General features: G+C 39.4%; 1 long non-coding RNA gene across 1 annotated transcript in view; it reads left to right on the forward strand.

Annotated features, from left to right (window-relative positions):
- Positions 1–14,673: 14,673 nt before the first annotated feature.
- The window catches only part of LOC135321194 (uncharacterized), a 41,441-nt gene continuing 32,979 nt past the window's right edge, over positions 14,674–23,135 (forward strand). Inside the window, exons 1-2 of the long non-coding RNA XR_010380762.1 lie at positions 14,674–14,936; positions 15,227–15,281. This is a non-coding gene — a long non-coding RNA (uncharacterized LOC135321194). The remainder of the gene's footprint in view (positions 14,937–15,226; positions 15,282–23,135) is intronic.

Raw genomic sequence — 23,135 nt, forward strand, 5'->3', positions numbered from 1 at the left:
ATTATTGAATTCATACTTTGCTCTTTGATTTGAAATCCCACATGCACAAAATACTTATGTACACTAGAGTCTCTTTTTGAGCTCATGGTTTATTTCTGTCAATCTTACTTTATTACTCCAGCACCATAACTTACATATTGTAAAAATTTATTTAATATCTGACAGTGTGATTTTTTTTTGATTCTTTTCTTCCATCCCAATTTTTCTTGGCTAGTATTATGACTTTATTATTCCTGAAGAATTCTAAAATACTTTGTTCAAGTTAAAGAATAAAAACAGACAAGGGTTTTCATAGGATTTTTTAGTAAGTTTTGAATTATCTTTAACAGAGCATTCATTTTACAAAGCTGCTTTCCTCCATGCAATATGTTGATGTCTCTACATTCACATCTCTTACTTTACCCCTCAGTATAGTCCTGTATTTTTCTCCATGTACAACATGGGCATTATTTTTGAGTTTAGCCCAGATTATTGTTTATATTTTACTTAATTTTGTAAGTGAGAATTTTTTGCAATTATATTTTTTAACTCTTCAAACTGACACCTAGGAAGGCAGATTCGGATTGTCAATACTCACTTTGTAACTTGTCATTTAAAATTGTAAGTATTAAATACTTGTTCCAGAATCCTTTCTTTTCTGTTTTTCAAAATTTGTTTCCAAGATTATCAAAGTGGTCGTAGCTAAGTAGTATATTTGGGGAGACTGATGGAGAGAGGTAGTGTGGCTCATGTACAAACTGTGAGCATTTTCATGGCTGCCTTTAGGCTGGAGAGGCCTCCGAAGAGCCCAGGTTAGACCAGGGATGGCTTTTTATGCACTTGAAAGCCAGCATTCCTGCCTTTGTGGAGAAGCCTGTTGGGCGTGACAGGTAGATGATCAAGGTCCGATGGAGGCCATTGGCTGCACAGAGCGCTGTGACTGTGAGAACTGGCGACCATTAACATGGGAAATGCTTGGCGCCAGGAACACTGCAGGGGAGCTGGGGAGCCTGTGTGTTAAGGATTTTCCAGTCCTGGGAGTGAGAAGAGCAGACTCTGCATTCAGATCTGAGTTTGAATTCATCCTCTCTTGTTTAATGGTCCTCTGACTTTTGTCAAGTTATATATCCGCTTTGAACTCCTGTTTTCTTGTGTGTCAAAATAGGAGAATTACGGCCTGCTGCTAGAGTGTTTGATCAGGGTAAATGATTTGTGTCTATAAGATGCCACGTACTGTCACAAGTTCAGTGAGAAATGGGCTGTTGCCTCTTCTGCAACTCAGTGTTCGACAAGACACCTGGGGAAAGCCAGTCCCTAATTTGTGTGTGATGCAAGTAGGAACAAAATTAATGTCTTGCCTTTCGCTAGCAGTATTCTTACTCCTTTGCTTCATTTACTTCTTTCCTCCTTTCATTTCCCCTTTCCCCTCCTCCACCAAAAGAACCTGAGAATGTCTCAGAACACTAGATTCAAATTACTTTAAAGGTTGTCTCATCCTCATGAAATGACAGTAACATAAAAAAATCTGTACACATCCCAGAATTCATTGTATTTGATTTACGCACACACGCGCGCACACACACACACACACACACACACACACACACAATCAGGCTACCTCCCACTTACAGAGGAAGAAGAACCACTTATTCTGAGTTTTCATTCACTGTCCGTGAGAGCAAAGTGTCTTACGCAGACTTTCACCTGGCTTCATGCATGGTGTTTTTAGTTGGATTTCTGCTTTGTGGCCATAGAATTATTCTCCTAACAGAAGAGAGGAAGTGGAGACATAGACATTCTGCTCAGATATTGGTGTCATCATATTTGAGTTGGGAAGGACTTAAGACAGCATAGAGTCGTATCTGTTTATGGGTGAGTATCCATGATAGTGTAACTTGGACAATAACCTGGATCTTCTGCCATCGTGCCCACGCGGGTGAAGAGGCAACTTGGTGGGGGATGGCAGTGATCCTTCTTGCTTGAGTTCCAGGGTCTTGCTAGTTTTCATTGCTCACCTGCCTTTAGTTTATGTCCATGTGGCCTCTCATGGGAAGGTCACGCTGTTCTGATAAATAAAGTTACTAATCAGCAAAAAGCTCTGGACCCACTCATATTTCCCAGAGTTTTTTCTGCTGACCTGCTGACACTTTATATAAATGAGACCTAAGAAACTACTGGATATAAAATCCTTTGTGTTATCCTCGAGTTCCATAGGAATGGGGTGCTGTCTCAGGCTGTCTAAGGCTAGATCTGAATAAAGATAGGGTGATAGGCTTTGCTGCTGGACCCTCCACAATCAAATGTGTTTTCCACCTTAGTGTTTAGAATCAGGCAGATGAGCTCAAATCTTGCCTTTACCAGTTATTAGCTTAGTGACCTTGGGGAAGAAACTGTACTTAATTGTGTTCAATTTTCTTTGTTTGTAAATAAGTTCAGTATTTATTTTAAGGTTTTTGATTTAGAGTTGAATGAGTTAATTTCCTCATTTATACCTAAAATACATATCGCGTGGCTCTATGATGGTGCCTTGGTTGTTGATTACTAAGGCACTCGGCAGGGAGAAAGGGGGTGGGGGACCCCTGGATTCTAGAGCTTATTATATTCCAGGATATGCTTGTAAAAGACTGGATGTGCAGTGGATTTTTAGTAAATATCCATTCCTTTCCTAATCTGCATTGATTGTGTATATATCTTTATATTAATATATGAACAAATTTATAATGCAATTTAAATCTTTCTGTAGAATTTAAAATATGTAGTTGTAACAAAAATACGTGAAATAAAATGATTTCACTTTTATTTTCTTTTCAATAAGCAAAACAAAATAAAATAGAAAAGAAAAAAAAAGGTTTGAAGGAGTAGAAATAACTTTCTTTCCGTAGAATCAATTCCCTAACAAAGGTTTTTTGGTTGTGTTGTTAAACAGCATATAAAATTGATAGGTTGTGACATACTGGAAATGAGGAAACAGTGGAGACATACTACCTCCAATGAAGTCATTTAGTTACCACGTCAAAACTAGTTCTGCTTCCTGAATGACAGGCCAGTAAATCGGGAGATGAGGTGTTAGAGCAAGGAATGGTGACTTTATTTGAAAAGCTGGCAGACACAGAAGATGGCATACTGATATCCTGGAGAACCCTCTTCCCCAAGTCAGAATTCAGTCTCCTTTTTTACTAAAAAGGGGCGGGGGTGGGGTTGGTTGTTGCAAACTTCTTGCTGTACGAATTGATTTCCTTGGAATCCTTTGTTCTTGCAGCTGTCCATGTGGGTCAAATCATGGTGCCCCTGTAAAACCTCCAAAAATAAACAAAGTTTATTCTGTTTTACTACTTGCCATCTATATATAAGTGCAGAAGAGCTAACATCCTTAAAGATCAGAGCCCGGAGAATAGTCTCTCCTGGATATTTCAGGCTAAAGGCAACTTTCTTTTACAGAAGCTCCAGAGCTAACAAGTCTGAATCTAGAAAACAGGGCAGAGGTTTAAAGCCAAAGGAACACATCTAATATGGAGTCAAATTTGTTCTTTTCTATTACAATTTCTTTTTCCACCTCATAAATAATTTTATTAAGAAACATGGGCAATTTTTTTTTATTTTTGCTTCTTAATAATGGATAAGTGGTCCAAATACATTTTTGTGAACAGGGATGCTGTGCGTGCCTTGGGGTTACAGCAAATTCTTGTTGGGGGTGGTCGACCCTGCAACATGCCTGCTGCCCCGTGACCTTTGGTGAGAGTCCCCCTAACCAGGGGCTATCTTCAGGAACCAGCATATGGGCATTGACCTCTGGAGACCTCTTTTTCATGTGCAGGAAATTTTTTCAGATTCTGTGATTGAAAAATCACTCCAGTTGGGGAAAATTAGGGAATAAAGGAAGAGGAAAGGGGCTTGGAGTAGAGTAGAAGAGAAGGACAGAAGATCATGGAGCCTGGGGGCTTGGCAGCGAGGCCTCCGGAGAGAGAGAAGCAGAGGTGGGGATGGGCCCGGTTCCAGAACCAGCTCCTGCACCTGTCCCCGCGCCCAAGACACACAGCCTTTAATGACCCAGGACTCTCTGCTGTCTGGGCGTCACCCTAGGCAGAACCTTGAGAACAAAATTAAGGGGTGGGCAGTACTCACATAGGGGGTCACAGAGGACTTTGTTCAAGTCCACAGTGCCTTTTCTGGTCATGTGTCTTCAGTTATCCTTTATCTTAGGATCTGAGGAACAGGAGCAAGGAACTCAGGGAGAGATCCAGGAAGACATCTGAGTGTGTTAGGGAGGACATTCACAGCGAAACGGGGAGCGAGGACACCTGCAGCAAAGTAAAATGACTTTACAACTATTGCATCAGAGCTGCAGGTATGAGAGAGCCTAAGCCTGTTTCAGAGTGCTGGGGACAAGTGGAAAGGAATGGTAAAATTTCCACTGACAATTGAAATTTTGTTAAACAGCCTGCTACTCTTAATTGTATCACTTGAATGTAGGCAGGTGTATGTCTGTGAGCATTTATAGGTTCACACAACCCCACCAGCCCCTCTTGACCCCATCGGGGATGGGCTTTCTCAAGCACAGTGCACCTCCTGCTTGGGTGGGCCATGCTGCATGTCCTCACCTTGGGCCGGGCTGCTGCAGGGCACTGAGTCCCCAGGCACGGGCTGTGAGACACGACAGGAAAATCTCTGCTCATAACTGAGAGCATCCGTTTCCCCCTGCAGTGTAAGAATGCCGGTGACTCAGTTAGAAGCATGCTTCAAAGCTGTCCGTGTCTTTGCCATCCAGAAGCGGAGCCTGGGAGCTTCCGAATTTCTCCAGAATGCGGTTTACATTCACCTTCGATAGGTGAGTGCATGTCCACTTACAATTGGAGGAATTACTGCAGTTTTTCTGAAACTTACCACTATTCCATCTGATTTTTCTGTGCTAGGATTCAGTATAGCCTGCTAAAAATTCTGGAGTCAGATCTTGAAACCCTGATGAAGAGGACTATTTATCTTATTTCTTTATATGATAGTATTTTGCTTTCAAAATTCAGAGTTTTTGGTTTTTTGAGGAAATTTGGGGGGGTTGGAGAATCAACTTTTCTCTTACCATCTATGTGACCTGTTGCTATATGCCTCTCACCTGTCTTCTGTCACTTGTGAGGCAGTTCCATTTGTGACCCTGTCCGGTTTGTTCATGTTATAAAACATAAAGTCTGTAAAAGTACAGTCCCTTTTATTCTGAAGACATTCCACAAGTACTACTTAAATCTGAGTGTGGTTTTTAGAAGAGAGAATCATTAGAACATGTACTTGCAGGTTGCTAGTGCAAAATCCCCAAATCAATACTCTAGCTCAACATCTAAGATCTTTCTAATCTACCTTGGATTTATATGGATAAGTGAAGCAGTTTGCTAAGAACACAAGACCAGGTTTAGAATACAGGCTGGTGTAGCTCAGCAGGTCCTTCCATGCTGATGCTCTGCCAGAGGGCGGGGCCGAGGAGAGAGGGCGTGTCCTGCCCTCCCTGAGCTGACAGTTTCATGGCAAAGACCTTCATCAGGTGAAGAACTGGGAGTTTCTTCTAAGAACAGTGGGATTGAAAAGAGTCCTATAAGCGCGGGACTGACAGAATCCCATTTGACTCAAGTAGGGGAGAGCGGTTGTGGGGCCACTTGGGAGACTCGTGAGTCCATGAGTGCAGTGTTGGTGGCTTCCACTTGAGCGGTGAGATGGTCAGTGGGTAAAAGCGAACAGATTGAAGACATGTTTAGATGGTAAAAAGAAAGGATGAATGCTGTCTGTGAAGGTAGGATGGAGTAAGGCCCAGCTTTCTGGGTGGATTAATCAGGTAAATGATGGTCCTGCTGTGCTTTTAGGAGGGAAACTTGCAGAGGAAGTTCGGGGGGAAAACTGATGAGTTCAGTTGTGGGTAAAGTGAAAGGCTGCTCGATGTGTGGTCTGGGAACTCAGGTGAGAGCCAGTAGTGAGTAGAGGGAGGGGAGAGAGTTTTTCAAATCATTTTGTCTTGTGAACATACAAATAAGAATGATTAATGACACACAAAACCTCTAAATTCTGGATTTAAAACCCAATAACATTTTGTTATATTCAGTGCAGAGGTTCTTAAATTTTTAATAGAAATTAAACAAATAGAAACAAAATAGTGGAGTTAATCAACATCTTAGAGTTGATGGGTGTCCTTGTATGTATTTTGATACCTCATCTCTTTATAAGCATAATCTACAATAGCTTGTTTAGCATAAGATTTAAAAAAAGGGACGGGGCACACAATGTTGTGGGTTGAGGCTGATCACCTTGGGCAAATTTTGTAGTCTCTCTGTGCCTTAGTTGCATCTTCTGTGACTGCCCCCGGGCCCCTCATCACAGCTGACTTCCTAGACTAGATTTTGGGAGGGAGGCTGCTGAAGGGATTAAGAAGTGGCAAATGCTAGAGATACTGAAGAGAGACAAAAAAACAGATTAAAGCCTATAAACTTTGTACAAATACCCTCAAAAGTGAAAGAATCCCGCAGTGTTTTGAGCCACTTAGCGTAAGGGAAACAAAATCACGTGGACCCAATTCTCTTGAGCATGTGAGTATTGTGGGTGGGAGGATGTCATCAGAAAGTGTTGAGAAGAGGCCTTTTGGTTTCCCTTGACATTTCCAGTAAGGATGGGGCAGAGGAGCGAAAACCCCCTCTTCACAGTGGAAGCTGCTGTTTTGTGCGAAACTGACCAAAGGTTGGAGACCAGTCATCAGCGTTGCTGGCAAATGAAGAGACTTCAGGATTGGGTGGGGCACTTGCTGTGACTTCCAGGTGACCTGCTGACTGGGGGCTGTGAGGAGGGCAGTAGGTTTGCAGGGTGACCCGGGCATAATCCCTGGCTCTGAGGCTGCTGGTCTGATTAGCAGACCTGGGCACCCGCAGTCCTAATGGGGCAGCTCATGATGTAGCCTGGGACACCTGCCATTCTGAGGGCGAGAAGAGGGTTCCTCTGAGGCGGTGTCCCTGTGGAGAGTGGAAACATCCTCCTGCAGGGGAGAAAGTGCCTCTGAGCACGGGGCCAGAAACACAGGCAAGACCAGCCTGAGCACGGAGGGTTTGGGAACCCGGAAGTCATACAGTGGACTGAGCAGCCTTGTTCCTGAGAGACTGGAGGGAAAAGATGCTGAAAAGTCAGGCAATTGTCCGACCCTGTGGTGGGTTATGAGTGACAAGAAAGGACTGGTCAGGCAGGCACGAGAGAACCCTGTGGCCATCCCAGCTGGGGCATCACGCCGGAGGGAGGAGCAGAGTTATAGACTTTGCCACTTATTAGCTGTGTGACTTTGAGCAATATCACTCCACCTCTCTCTACATATAACTTGATGTGTAAAGTGACAGAGTGACAGGCTCGTTTCATCAGAAGGCTTAGTTTAGCTCTGATCCTCTGTGTCCTGTCCTGTCAGTGCTACCCTGCAAGTTTCTGCAGCGGCTGCTCTTACCCTGAGATGGGAGGGCGCAGAGGGACATTGCAGAGCCTGAGGGCAGGAAGAGGTTGCTTTAAAAGCAGACTTGTAGCCGCCTGCATTTGCAGACCTTCAGGCAGTTTGGTTGGAGTTAGTGGAGAGAACTTTGGAGGCCTTAGTATCCTCATAAAACTTGTTTTCCCTTGGGGACTGGATTTAACTTTGCAGATCCATGTTGAAGATTTGAGCTTCTGGCAAAGCTGTTTTCAGAGATGGGTATATACATAACATATGGTATAAAATAAAATGCTTTTATTTAATGTGTGGGACTTTGCAGGTCTTGGGAACAGCTAAGTTGGCCTGGTCTCCACGGATGACAGTAGGGGTCAGCAGAGCGTGCGGGAGGGCAGGCTGACCGCCTTGCTTCTGCAGGGGGTTCTCCATAGCAAGACACTCTGTTGAGTTGACTCTTCTCTAAGTTTGGTCTGAGCAGACAGCAAAGTAATGAGTTCTGGTGGGATTGTATAATGACAGGAAGAAAGAGGAACCCGTGGTTTTCGGGACTACAACACACTTTTGGTTCCTGATCCAGTGTGTTCCATTACAGAATTGATGAGTTGTGTCTATTCTGGGACTTGATTGAAAGAAACATTCAGCCTTAAATTTGAGAGTTATGTATTATTTGGAGGGAGGACTCGAGCCGGGATGACAGCCTTTCAGATCACTCTGAGAGACTGCTCCCAAGAGGTAGGGAAGGAGCTGGGATATATAGGAGCTTTACAACAAAGACCAGGTAGTTGGAACAATAAAAGATTGTTATCTAAGAAAGCCAGGTATCTCAATTTCAAGAATTTAGTGTTTTTCTATGTATGGGAGGATGCGAACATTTTGGTCATTGAATTCAATTCTTTAACGAGCACCTGGCTATCTAGGGCCAGTATCCTGTTGTTTCTTACTGTGAGTCCGCTCAGAGGGCACCACTGTGAGTGGCTGAGAGGCTAGGCTGCAGACTTGTACTCGCTGAGGGGTGGCAGCAGCTGCTGATGACTTGGTTTCAGCATTCTTTGTTTACTGACATGGATGCAGTATTTTCATTCACATTGTAGTATTTTCATTCACAGTGCTCCCCCTTGGTCCTAAATTCGACCAATATTTTGAGAGACATTTCATGACCAATTTTGTCCCATGGTGCTAGGATGGCTCATTCCTAGTTAAGTTGAAGAATATTCTGAGCTGCCATTCAAGGTGTTAGATTTTTATCAGGACCTGTTGATACTAAAATTTCTCTGGATCTCCTGTCTTACTAGTCTATTATGATCGAGGAAATGTTTGCCCTTCGTTGCTCATTCCCATACCTAGAACCACACTATTACAATTATTTTATACAGGGTTATAAATTTTATCTAGTTCTTCAAGATGTTTAGCCATCATCAATCTTGTAGGCCTAGTTACACATTGGGAAATGTAACAGACAACAATTTTATTATATAGACAGGATACAAATAATAAATCTAGTAAAGTTAATAAAGTCACGAATGAGAATTTAATAGTCGAGAAGTTATATTTTTGGGTTAAAATTTTGCTTGTGTTCCTGATTGAGTTTGAGTCATCTTATGAGAAATTTCATATTTATGGTCAGGGTCAGAGCAGGTATTAATTAGCCTGGTGAGGTCTCCCACCTTGTAAGATCAACAGTGGCCTAAACAGAACTATAATTTCCTTTTTAGAATAACGTTTCTGAGGGCTATCTAGTTAGAGCCTTGGAGTAGGGAAACCCACCAAGGTAACACAGAAGTACTAGACATAGGTAATTTACCATAAACTTAACAGTTGGAGTAGTTCATAATCAAAGGTAGGAGAAATTATCAAAGTAATTGGCATACAGGCCTGGTTCGGTGTTTTGGGTCAGCTGTCTTACCTCAGATGTCGTCGTCTTCTCATCCTGGCCTGGGTAGATTTTTCTTCATTTGGGCATTGTTTTAAGGTGAGCAGTGCTCTATAGGCCAGTGCACTGCAGGGGCTGTTTCTGATAGGAAATGAATCCAAAAGTCCATTTCCTTCAGCTTTGGTATGTACGGTCTAGTTAAGAGTACCTGATAAAGGATCCTTCCATTCAGGTAGTAGACAGTTCTTTAAGTCATGCCTGTTCCAGTATGTATAATCCCCTGGCTGCAAGTCATGGGGCATTGGAACTTTACCCAAGGATAGATTACTGAACTTCAGAAACAAACCTAGAGTATTCTTTTCATAATTCAATTAACCTTTACAGCAATGTGACATAACAGCAAGGAATGATCTGGGAAATGTCTTAGTAAATATAGACCTCAATTAACAAAACTAGAATTTAATATCCACTAAAATATAATCTTTTTTCTCTCTAAAGTTACCCTCATTTTTCTCAAATATAGTCAAATCAAGAGTAATTTGTTTACAAGTTAAGTCTGATTATTTGATCATATAGGCTTTTTTTAAATTGGCTGTGTTGGAACTTTTAATTCGGAGTCTCAGGGTAGAATGTTAATAAGGTTTTCTAAGGCCAGGAAAGCCACATCAAGGTCTTGTCATGGTTTTCTGCCTTACACATTTAGGTAAATTCTTTTCTTTTTAAAATCCTTAAAATACCTTGAGATTCATATATCTGTTAGGAGATGATCTTCCTCATTTGTCTGATAGAGCCACTGGGGACCTAAGAGATTTTAGTCTCTTGAGGGATCAGATAGAGAGAAAAGATAACTGTTCCAAGTCTGCTTACATAGGTATAATTTATCAAATTTCTGTGAATCATAACTAGTTAAGGAGAAGAGTTTCTTTATGTCAGGGAAATAGGTTAAAAGCCAGTAGTATGTCAGACAAAATCAAAAATTATAACCATATTCACCAGTTTACTCAGTCCCATGTAACTAATTTTTTAATCAGTTTTCATTAGACATTTAAAATTTCTTACCGAGTTTAGTTCAGTGTTATAGTTTGAAATTTATTAGAAACCAGTAAATCTCCTTGAAGAGAAAGCATTTTGCAAAATCATCAGAAGAAAGCAATTAACTGTCTATAAATGACAAAAATTTAAAAGCATGTTTAGACACCGTTACACTATAATCGATGAAGAAACCTGGTCACTATAACCAGAAATATGACTGGTAACATTTTAGATATGTCAGATTTTAGTGAGTCCATATAATTTCTAGAGTATCTATATTAATAATATTTTCTCATACAATATAACCTTAGAAGATTTATTATTCATTTGACAATACCATGTATTTAACATGCCAAATAAATTTACTAGTTTAAAATCTCTCTTTGGGATGTTTCAGGGGCCCTCTGTAGCATCCCAAACTTAACTGGAGATTAAAAGAACTTTAATTAAAAATTGATAATTGGGGAGTTTGTTAAAAGTTTTCAAAACACTTGGTCAAGTAAACATATAGATCACTGTGAAGTAGTACTTATTCATTAAGAAAATACGTCAAAGGTAAAGGCAGAACAGATCAGGTAAGTGGTATAAGAAGCTTTACAATTTGTTACTGAAGGTGGATTAACATTTCAAGACAATTTTGTCCTCTTAACAGAGAGTAAACCAAATCTACTCTTGTACCAGTTTATGTCTAAGATTCATTTACTTTGCCCAAGTTGATTCTAAATTTAGCCAATTCCGACCACGTACAAATCCCTTTCTTCAGGGTTCCTCTTCCACAAGCCTTCCACAGCTTTCTATACTCATATTAGTTTGTTCCTTATTTTCTATTCCATTCAGAAGTAACCAGCTTCAGGACAAAGTCACTATTTTTCATTAACAAAATATAATTCCATTCTTATATCTTCCTTTACACATTTATCTTACTTTCCTAGGATACTGAGATCATTCCCTTAATAATAAAGACTATTTCAAGGTGGCACCAACCATTTATTAATACTTCTAAACACCTTTATTTTCTCTGTAAGAGGAAGTTAAATGTTAAATAATTCATATTTCAATCTTATTTTATCTGAAAATGGCATAGCTATTTAATAAAATCCTATCATTTAACTTAATGTAGCACAACTCTAGAATTTAAAGATATCAAACATTTAGAGATTATCTTAAATATACATTTTAAAAATATATTTTAAAAATTTACCCAAAGCTCTCATCTCATTTGCATTTAATTTATTTAAATTTTACCACACCACATTACTATTATATTTTTTAACAAATCTGCACCAGATATAACAGGATCTTATTTGACTTTCATTAAACCTAGGTTCAGTAAAAGTACTATACTTAATATTGGTGACTTTAAAGATGTCTATATTAATTAGAACATACTTAAACTAAACAATATCAAATATTATCTTAATATTGAATATTTTCCAGTTCACATGAAGCTGAAGGTCAATTTGGTCAGTTTTTATTTTAAAACTACTTAATTTGTAAGCTCTTATTTTTTACGCCAATTAAGCAGAGCTCTTTGACATTGATTTTTATTTTTTCAGCTGTAGAATTATCTCACATCTACAATGTGTACGCAGGCTTATAAACAGACAAAAGTTAGAGATTTCATAGCTTCACTTCAAAACTTACTTATGAGATAAGTATAATAATAGTTGTAGTGAACTGAATTTGCTTGCTCAAATCACTAAGTCTTACCATTTATGAAACAGACATTTAAGATTTCTTGACAAAGACTTAAGGACCCATCAGGGTTCTGAGTTGTAAAATGCCACAAATTTCTTTGGCCCTGAGTTTTATCTCGTTGAGCTAATTAGGCTCAGTCCTAGGTCACTGTTTGCTGTATTTACATTTCTGATCTGCAAGACAAAGACACACGCTTCCAGTTCCCCAGAGAATTTCTGTGTCATGCAGGCCCAATTGTATCTCCTTAATTTGCTTCTTTGTATCAGTGAGAAGAGCTGTAAACAAAGAATTCCATGTTTAAAATTTTAAGGTTTATTTATCTTGCCTTTGAAAGCTTGCATAAGGCATTTAGTAAGGTCTCTTTTCCTTGAGTTATAAGTTAAACCCAGGGTAAACCTCTTATTATATTTTTTTATTAGCTACTGAATATTAGTTTTTAGTTTTACGTTATATTGGACAGCGCATGTAACTCTATTGGTTTCCTTTACTGTGTTCAATTAATATTTTCTGAGGGATAGATACGTGCCCAGCCTTGTAATACCAAGAAAAGGAAGCGTTTTTCCATTGAAACATATCTATCCCAAAAGATAATTAAGGAAGATGTTTATACAAAGCCCATGTAATATACCAATTTTACAAAGTTTTATCTCAATTTTATTAAATCTTATACTTTTAATTTTTATATTTATTATGTTTAATCAATAATTCTTATTTCTAGAAGGAGTGCCAAAAGCCTTTTTTTTTTTTCCGTGCATTGTATCTAATTTTATAGAAAAGTCTCTGGGATCCCAATGTTTGAGCCAAAGAGCTTAGGCCCTTCTCAATTTTAATTTCATTAATTGGTCTGTTGTCCCAATCATTGATCAAGTATTTCAGTCTATATATATTTATATATATATATATATATATTTTAGCCCTATAAATACATATATTTAAAACTGTGGTAAATAAAACGGACTTGTTTGAACTTTAATGTTGGAGGTAGTAGGTGATATCTTTGGCTCTTTTTTTTTTAACTTTACGTAGTGTAGTATCAAAACCTTGCATGTAAATGCAAAAATGTCCATTTTATTTATCTCATTCAAAATAACCATATAAAAATATTTATCCATTTGGGATAAGCCCCTTATCTTTTTTTTTCCTACATATTTACAATTCTTTTTCCAGTTATTCAACCTAATTAACATTAATTATTCTAAGTTTTTATTAGCATGTCTAAAACCATTGATTGGAAAGTAAAAACACAAATGTAGCTTTTGAAACCAGTTTTTTTTTTTTAACTGAGTTATTAAGTTAAACATTAGATATATTTTTCGACCTTTAAACTTGATTTTATTAGTTACCAATAAAACAGATGTTTATACAGAGAGCTCTTTCAACTTTCACCAATTTAAAAGTTTTTCCAAATTAAAGGATCCAACATATGACCATCAATTTATATATATTCATTTATATAAAATAAAAAATATATACATTTTTTAAACCAATAAGATGAAGAGGATTTTCCACATGAGAGTGGGTGTGTTGCCTAAATAAAATTCAAAAGTTTACTCTCCAAAAGCTAAAGGCCTTTGTGGTACATGCTGATGAAACAAAGGTTAAGATGGCAAAATATCTGAAAATTGGTACAATCAAAGGATTGTTGAGAATCCCAATTTATTTGCGTGGCCACCATATGTACACAATATTTCTACCTTTTGTATGGCAGATTCCAAGGTTTCCTTTAAAAAAAATGAAACACATATATATATACGTACACAAAAATAAAATACCCAGAGAAAGATAAAAAGTTTTCATTTCAAGGACATAGGAAAAAACATCCAAGATACCCCTAAAGGGGATTTTGTTTTATAAGTTCAGAATTCCTAAAAATGTTTTTAACAGTCCTGGTTAGTTACATTCAGGGTGAGGTTTTTTTTTTTTTTTTTGCAATTAATGTTGTAAGATTTGTACGTATATAAACCTGGCTGTGGTATAAGATGGAGGCTGGCAATCTGTCATTTCTTTTTCTTTTCTTTTCTTTTCCTTTTTTTTTTCTTTTTTTGAAAGTTCTATTCCCCATTCTAAGGTCGGGTTCTCAAAATAAAATTGCTAGTAAGTTTTCCCACAGGGACAACTATATGGCATGAAGTATTTGCCTCTACCAATCCTGCAAGTTTCTCTGTCACTGGAGAAAGCTGTTACCAGCCAGGAGGAGGGTCCCAATTTTGGAGTTGAAAGGTTCCTCATAAGAGTTTTACTTTTATCCTGAAAAATTCAGTAGAGGTAACCAAATTGAGGAAAACATTAGACCAGCCTCTTACCTAACCACTCAGTCCTGAACCCAGTGTCTTTCAACTTGGACCAACTCGGGACGTCTCCACTGGGTGAGTACTTTCCTGGTATGTTTCCACCAGCCCAACTTTGGACGTCTCCTCAAGTTGGGTGTTTCCTGTTATCTTCAACCAGGCCCCACCCAGCATGTCTCCACTGGGTGGGTAATTTTCCCCCCAGTATCTTTCAACTGGAGGGCCAGGTACCTGGATACACTGCCAAATAAAACTCAGGATCATCAACCAATGTGGGAGATCCTAGAACCAGAAGAGACTCACTCAAACTCATCTGGACTCCCCGAGGAGGCAGACGGGCACAAAGGACCACTGCCGGTACCAAGGCTCCATTTCCTCGGAGAGTTCAGCTGGAGAGAAGTCTGCTCTGGGTCCTTTCATGGTTTCCAAAACTTTTGACTGAAATACATGTGCAGCCTAAAAGTTAAGAGTTATGATTTATTTGGCAGGAGGACTTGACCTGGGATGACAGCCTCTCAGATCTCTCTGAGGGACTGCTCAGAAGAGGTTCGGGAGGAACTAGGATATATAGGAGCTTTACAACAAACACCGGGAAGTTGGAACAATAAAAGATTGCTTGTTATCTAAAGAAAGCCAGGTATGTCAAGTTCAAGAATTTAGTGCTTTTCTATGTATGGGAGGAAGCAAACATTTGGACTCACTGAATTCCTTCTTTAGACAAACACCTAGCTATCTAGGGCTAATATCCTGTCCTTTCTTATTCTGAGTCTGCTCAGAGGGCACCGTTGTGAGTGGCTGCAGAGGCTGGGCTGCAGGCCTGTCCTTGCTGGGGTGTGTTGGCAGCCGCTGATGACTTGGTTTCAGCATTCTTTGTTTACTGACATGGTTGCAGTATTTTCATTCACATTGTAATAATTTCTTTCACAGACTGACTATGGATAATCTGCAACCTTGGAAAGCAACCGAGATGGAATTACTGCAGGTACCTTCTACTTTAATAAGCTGCGTGCAAACATAAACATGGAGGAAGGATACAAAATGATTTGGTGGTGTAGGGAAGGCTTTCTGCACATTACAGGAGAAGGCAAGGCAGATTTCCTCTCCTTTGTGGGCAGGGACGTGATTCCACCTTTCTTTTCTGTAGTGGTTTCTGAGAACAATTTATGGTAATTAACCAACATTGACAAAAGTTGGAACACAATGCATTTAAGAGCTGGCCAGCTGGAAATTGTGTATTGGACAGGTGGATTTCATAGGCAAGTGGTCAGGTGGATGGGAGAGAGATGGAGCCCACGTCTGGGCCCAGATTCAGGTTTAAATCGCCATTTCCTCACCATAGGGCCTTGGAATAGAATGTAACCTCTCTTAACCTGTTGGTGATTCTGTGAAATGCGCATGATAATACTCTTTTGTTCCTGGGATTGTTGTAAGTTGTAAAGAGTATTAGAGCACACATGAAGCACTTAACACACTGGCACTTAGCAGTGTTCACTGTGTGCGGCCGCCCCGCTTCGCGTGTGTCAGAGCCGTAAAGACAGCATGTATCTGTTGAGGGCTCACTGGTGGCCCCTTGAATACGTTGTGAATTTGGTGATTTCTATTAATCCTTGTAACTCTGTGTGCCATGGGCAGTTATTTTCATGGACAGATGAGGAATCTCAGGGTAAAGAAGACTGTGTAATTTGCCCAAAGTCAGACCATAATTTTTGGTGCAGGTGCCTCGATTTGGCATGGGGCCCTGGGCCTTCTACCCTCTTCGTTAAGCACCAGAGCCAGATGTGGGGTCGACTGTCACCCAGCACAGAATATCCAGCAGGTATCAAGACACACCTGGCCCTGTGCTCCTTGAGCAAAACTCCGGAGGGGAGGCAGTTACAAAAGTGATAAACATAAAAACAGATGACTGCAAACTATGATCAGCTCTGAGAAGGAAAGGAACAGGCCTCGCAGTGCAGCGCTGGGATCTTTCTCGTCGGGGCTGCTCTGGGGGCGTTCATCTCAGCTAAACAAGCTCTGCTGCTGCACCAAGGCAGGAAGGCAGGGTGCTTGTGACCAGGTAGACTGGGCCTCGTTGATCATTCTCATTCCCCATTAAGTGGCAGCTGTCACGGTCACTTACCTAGTAAACAGATGTTGGCCATAATCATCATGCATTTTGCTAGGTAGTTTTATTGGCCCCACCTTTGAGATGAGGTCATTGAAGCTGGGAAATTTGCTGCATGCCCGTGATCACCATGGAAATAACCCCGCTTGTCTTTCAACTTAGACTGGTGTGGCTCTCATGCCCCAGCCCTGTGAATGGCATCATGTAGCTTCTCCCAAGTGGCCCAAATGACTGACATTGATTTTCTTAATTCATAGGAAATATTATGTGACAATAGGAGAAAAAGATAGTAAGAAATTTTTTGGAAAAATAGAAAAAAAAACATTTCTTCCCCAGCTGGGGAAGCGTACCCTGTGTCACTCACCCCACTCACTGCCTGGCACCTCCTCCCTTCTGACTCCGTGTTCAGAAGCCACTCTGAGCCTTTGAAGAACATTTTGCCTCATGACACTCTTGACTAGGACCTGCGACCTCTCTGTCCCTGGTTAACTCTCTCTTCAAAGCCATTTAAATTTTATGCAGGCTCATCTGCTCAGATGTAAGAATAGCCTCTTTAAAACGTCTTGATGCAGCTCCTTAATGAAGATCTTGAGAAGGAAACCTAGCCAAAAGCAGGGAAGTATGCACATAGTGACCGTAAACTCAGCACTTTGTGAAGTTCAGAATCAGTTGGGTGGGAGACACAGGAAAGACTTTTTTAAGGTAGCAAGGGTAAAGTGAAAGGACGCAGGCTGTGTGAGACTGAAACATCTCGGTCCCAACCAGCAAGGCACCTGCGTTCACGATGGTGTGTGGGGAGTGCAGAGTTCTCACAAAGAAAGAAGTGGTGGGATCGGAGGGAGGACAGTTAGGTTTTTACTGGGGAAAGAAAATGTGGGCTGAACATTTCCTGGTTGAACAAGAGGACTGTGACATGATGTGCTTGTATTTTGGAGAGAAGGGTTTTGTGGGGATAGGCCTAGGGAGAACTCTCTCTGGCTGGGGAGTCAGCACAACAGAGAACCACAGAGAACTGAGCAGACCCCAGGCCCCTGCTGGGGGAGGGGCTGCCCGCCAATTCGAGCCCTGGGGGCTGCTTCTGTCCCTTAGCTGGGTCCTCAGAGCTCCCTGCAAAATACAGTCCTGTTGATACAAAAAAAAACATGGGGCATGAGAAGGGCTGTGCCCCAGGCTTTGGTTGAGCCCCTGGAATGTGCCCCGTCCGATGTGGGTCCCTTCTTTCATGCAGGAAAGAATTCAAAACCAAGCCACTGTTGAGTAAAGGTAGATTTATTCAGATAGATACATTGAAAGGCAAGAGAAACACCACGAGGTTTTGGGGTTTGATGCTCAGATTAAAAGTAGGTACTGGGATATCAAAATTGTAGAATAGATAAACAAGATTATACTGTACAGCACAGGGAAATTTACACAAAGTGTTATGGTAACTAACAGAGAAAAAAGTGTGACAATGAGTGTTAATATGTGCATGTATGACTGAAAAATTTTGCTGAATACTGGAATTTGATACAACATTGTGAAATGATTATAAATCAATAAAAAATGTAAAAAAAAAAAAAAGAATGTGAGGAAGTTTTCAAGGAATGGTTCCAGATATAAAACCCTTTCTGAGCATTTTCTCTATTTTGTGTGAAATGCATTTTTACTTGAAATTTGACTGTAGTTGATCTTAATTCTTTCAAATATGGCAGGGTTTTTTATTTTTTTCAATTTCTTCTTTCTCTTTTTTTTTGTTTTTTTTGAGCATGAAATCTGTTAGAACTATGGCTAAAGCGTAAACAAAGCGTTGCTGAATTTTAAGTGTCATCTGTTGGCTGTAATGCTTAGAAAACGTCTGTATTTTGAAATAAAAATCTTTAATGCTAACTAAAAAAAAAAGTAGGTACACACTCCACAGACAGAGTGTGGGCCTTCTCCAAAGAGGGAGAGGGAGGGGTGCCCGCGAGGTGGTGCTGTGTTGCTGGTTTTCATGGGCTTGGTGGTTTCATATGCTAATAAGTAGAAGGACCTGCCTAGGGGCAAGGGGTTGGAATTCCCAGGGAGTTGGCCATTTCCCACCATTTGACCTTTTTTGGCTAGCCTTGGGACTGCCATGATGCCTGGGGTTGTGTTATTCACCATGTTACTATTACAGTGGGTGTAAAATGATGCTCAAGTTCTGCTAGAAGTTAAATCTCTTCATCCTGAGCCTCAAGGCCTATTGGGGGTTGAATGCTTCACCATTTTGATGTTAATTACTGTGGCCTTCCTTGAATGGCTGTGCTCTGGCCCCTTCCATCCTGTCTCACTGTGGTGACACAGAGAGAGCAAAGGCCAGGCCCTGCTTGTGCTCCTGCATTTAACAGGGGGAGGGGTGGTGTGGGCTGAGGATGACTCTGAGTGGTGAGAAGGATGTTTCAGATTTTCCCACGTGGGACATGGGGACTTGCCAGCAGCCACCGCAGATTTATCTCACGGGCATTATCGCTTGTGTCACTCATCTTTTTCTATTTTTTTTTAAGTATTTAATCGAAATTTAATATCAGATATCTTTCATAAAGAAATTTCTCTTTTCCTTTTCTTTGGGGCTCTTTTTGGGGGTTAGGCAATTAGGTGTATTTATCTGTTAGTGGAGGCCCTGGGGCTTGACCCCAGAACCCCGTGCATGCTAAGCACTCGCTCTACCACTGAGCTCTACCACCACCTCATCATCTTTTTCTTTTTGCTTTAGCTGCCAAGAATCTTACAGCTGAATTTCTAGTCGGCCTTTAACACTTACCCTGACTTCATGGCATCCATTTTTATGACTTTACCTCCCCCTGGTTTCATTTAAGTATTGAATCTCCTTTTTCTCTTCACTGTCACTTTTGTCTTTTTGTTGTTATGGTTGTTAAGCTGTGTTTAAAAAATTGTTTAAATTCTCTTTTAGCAGGAAGTTGAAAGTAAATATATATGTAAACAAATTTATCACACTTAAATGCTTTTATACATTCTAAGCTGTTTAGTAGTTACTTAAAAACCGAATGGAATATTAAAGGGAAAACATTTTAAAATCACTTTTTGAATTTTTTATAAAGGTATAGCTGATTTACAATATGATATAAGTTTCAGGGTGTTAAATAGATGCACAGTTTTTAATGTTATGCTCCTTTTATAGTTTTTGTAAAACATTGGCTATATTCCCTGTGTTGTAAGATACATCCCTGTAGTGTGTTTATGTTACATGGAGCAGTTTGTATAAGAAAGCTGGTTATCGCAGAGTCTGGGGCGTGGCTGTGTCTGACCCAGGTTCACGCTCACCCTGCCTGTCAGAGCCCAGGCCCTCACTCCTGCCTGCAGGGCAGCGAGTGGAGGCAGGTCTCATCAGCGCTGGCACCACCCTCTGAGTGGCAGTGACAGCAGTGACTGTCTGTGGACATGCAAATTGTTGTTCCAGGAGCTTTACATGCATTTCTGCATTTAATAATTAAAGCCCTCCTGTGAGGAATCGTTTTATGTTTTTAATGAATAATACATTTTATTTTGATTTTGATAGAATTCAAACCTCCGGAAAATTTACAGGAATAGTACAATAAACGCTTAGATACAGTTCACCTAAAAGGGCACAATTAGCCCTTTTGTGTCTGGCTTTTTTTTAGCATAAAGTTTGAAGGTTCATCCATGTTGTAGCCTGAATCAGTTCTTTATTCTTTGGTTTGATAATATCCTTTTTCTTTTTGTTCGTTTTTGGTCTATTTAAACATATTTTAATTGAAGTCTAGTCAGTTTATAATGCTGCATCAGTTTCTTGTGTACAACACAACACTTCAGTTGTATAGGAATATACCTGTATTCATTTTCACATTCTTTTTAAACATAATTTACTATAAGATACTAAATATATTTTCCTGTGCTATACAGTATAAATTTGCAGTTTATTCTATACATAGTCGGTATCTGCAAATCTTGAACTCCCAATTTATTCCTTCCCATACCCTCTCCCCTCTGGTAACCATAGTTTGGTTTCTATGTCTCTGTGTCTGTTTCTGTTCTGTAGATAACTTTATCTTTTTGTTTGTTGGTTGTTTTATTTTTTTTTAGATTCCACATGTGAGCGATCTCATATGATATTTTTCTTTCTCTTTCTGGCTTACTTCACTTAGAATGTCATTCTTCAAGTCCATTCATGCTGCTGCAAATGGCATTAATTTATTATTTTTTTATGGATGAATAGTAGTCTAATGTACAAATATACTACAACCTCTTTATCCAGTCATCTGTCAGTGGATATTTAGGTTATTTCCATGTCTTGCTATTGTAAATAGTGCTGCTCTGAAAATTGGGGTGTAGGTGTCTTTTTGAATTAGGGTTCCTTCTGGATATGTGCCTAGGAGTGGGATTTCTGGGTCATATGAGAGGTCAATTTTTTGTCTTTTGAGGAACATCTATAGTGTTTTCCACAATGGCTCCACCAAACTGCATTCTCACCACACTGTAGGAGCGTTCCCTATTCTCCACAGCCTCTCCAGGATTTATTGTTTGTGAACTTCTCAATGATGGCTATTCTGACTGGTGAGAGGTGATACTTGATTGCAGTTTTGATTTGCATTTCTCTGATAATGATATTGAGCATTTTTTCATGTGCCCATTGGCCATTTGTATGTTTTCATTGGAGAAATGTTTGTTTAGGTCTTCTGCCCATTTCTGGATTGAATTGTTTGTTTTTCTTTCTTATCAAGTGTAAAAGGTGTTTACATATTCTGGGAATTAGGCCCTTGTCAGTTTAATTCATTGCAAATATTTTCTTCCATTCCATAGGTTGTTTTTTTGTTTTGCTTACTGTTTCCTTTGCTGTTCAAAAGCTTGTAAGTTTAATTAGATCCCACTTATATATATTTGCTTGTATTTCTATTGCTTGAGTAGACTGCTCTAGGAGAACATTGCTGAGATGTATGTCAGATGATTTGCCTATCTTTTCGTCTAAGATGTTTATAGCGTCTTGTCTACATATTTAAGTCTTTAAGCCATTTTGAATTTATTTTTGTGTATGCTGTGAGGGAGTAGTCTAACTTCATTGATTTACATGCAGCTGTCCAGTTTTCCCTACACCATTTGCTGAAGAGGCTATCTTTATTCTATTGTATGTTCTCACCTCCTTTGTCAAAGATTCAAAGACCAAAACTTTGTGGGACTATGCTTGGTAATTTTGTTTATACATTCATTGATGGATGGATATTGTTTGTAACTTTTGGCTACTATGAATATTGATGTACAAATTTTTTGTGAGAATATGTTTTCATTCTTTTGGCTGTAGAGTTGGCCCACCTTATGTTTAGTTTCCACTTCATGGATCCAGATGGCTGATTGTAAAGAGACTCGAACATCCTTGGATTATGGTATCCAGGGTGGGGGTTCCAGAAATCAACCCCCCGAGGATACTGAGGGATGGCTCAATATGTAGGAGGGGAATTGCTGAGCCATATAACTCTAATCTTTTGAGGAAACATCAGACTTCTTCAAAGAAGCTGCACCATTGTCCCTTTCCAATGGCCACATATAAGGTATCTCTTCCTCCTGAACGACACTTGTTATTGTCCATGTTTGATTATAACCATCCTATTGGGTGTAAAATGAGATCGCATTTTGATACTGATTTGGCTAGTGATGCTGAACATCTTTTCATATGCTTATTGGACATTTGTGTATCTATTTAAATCCTTGGCAAATTTAAAAATTGGGTCGATTTTCTTTGTCTTGTTCAGTTGTAAGCATTTGTTATATATCCTGGATACTAGTCTCTTATTAGATATATGCTTTGCAAAATTTTTCTCCTATTCTGCAGATTGTCATTTCACTTTAGTTTTCTTAAACATTAAAACAATTTCTTTATAGGGGAGGTAATTAGATGTATTGATTTATTTTATTTTTCTTGCTAAGCACGCACTCTATCCCTTAGAAACAACCTTCCCCTGTAATTTCACTTTCTTGATGATGTCCTTTGTAAGAAAAAGGTTTTAACTTTGATGAAGTCCAGTTTATCTGCCTTTATCTTCTGTCACTTCTGCTCTTGGTATTGTATCTAGGAAACCAAAACCTATCCTAGGACCACAAAGATTTATACTGTGTCTTCTTTTAGAAAGTTTATAGGTTTAGTTATTATGTTTCTGTCTGTGATCCATTTTGAATTAATTTTTATTTGTTATATACAATATGGGGGTCCAGATTCCATATTCATTCTTTTGCCTGCAGATTCCCAGCTGTCCTTGCACCATTTGTTGAATAGACTATTCTTTCAATGAAGTGTTGTTGGCACTCTTGTGGAAAACTGACTGTAAATGTAAGTTTTTCCCCTCTGGGTTTTATTGTGTCTCATTGATTTATTTATCCAAACTTATGCCAGCACTATACTGACTTGTGTACTATAGCTTTTTAGTAAACTTTAAAGTGAGTCCTCCAACTTTGTTCTTCTTTTTCAAGATTGTTTTGTCTGTCCTGGGCTCCTTGCACTTCCATATGAATTTTGGTATCAGTTTTTCAATTTTTGAAAAGCATTCACCTGGAATTTTGATAGCAATTCCACTGAATTTGTAGATCACTTTGGGGAGTCTTAACATTTTTAACAATATTGTCTACTATTCCATGAACATGGGATGCCTTCCATATATGTAAATCTTTTAAAGTTTTCTTCGGTGATACTTCAAAATGTTCAATGTACAAATCTTGTAAATTTTTGTTAAATGTATCTCTCATTTTATTTTTAATGCTGTTGTAAAT

Source organism: Camelus dromedarius, chromosome 4 (genome assembly GCF_036321535.1).
Source record: "Camelus dromedarius isolate mCamDro1 chromosome 4, mCamDro1.pat, whole genome shotgun sequence".
Taxonomy (NCBI): Eukaryota; Metazoa; Chordata; class Mammalia; order Artiodactyla; family Camelidae; genus Camelus; species Camelus dromedarius.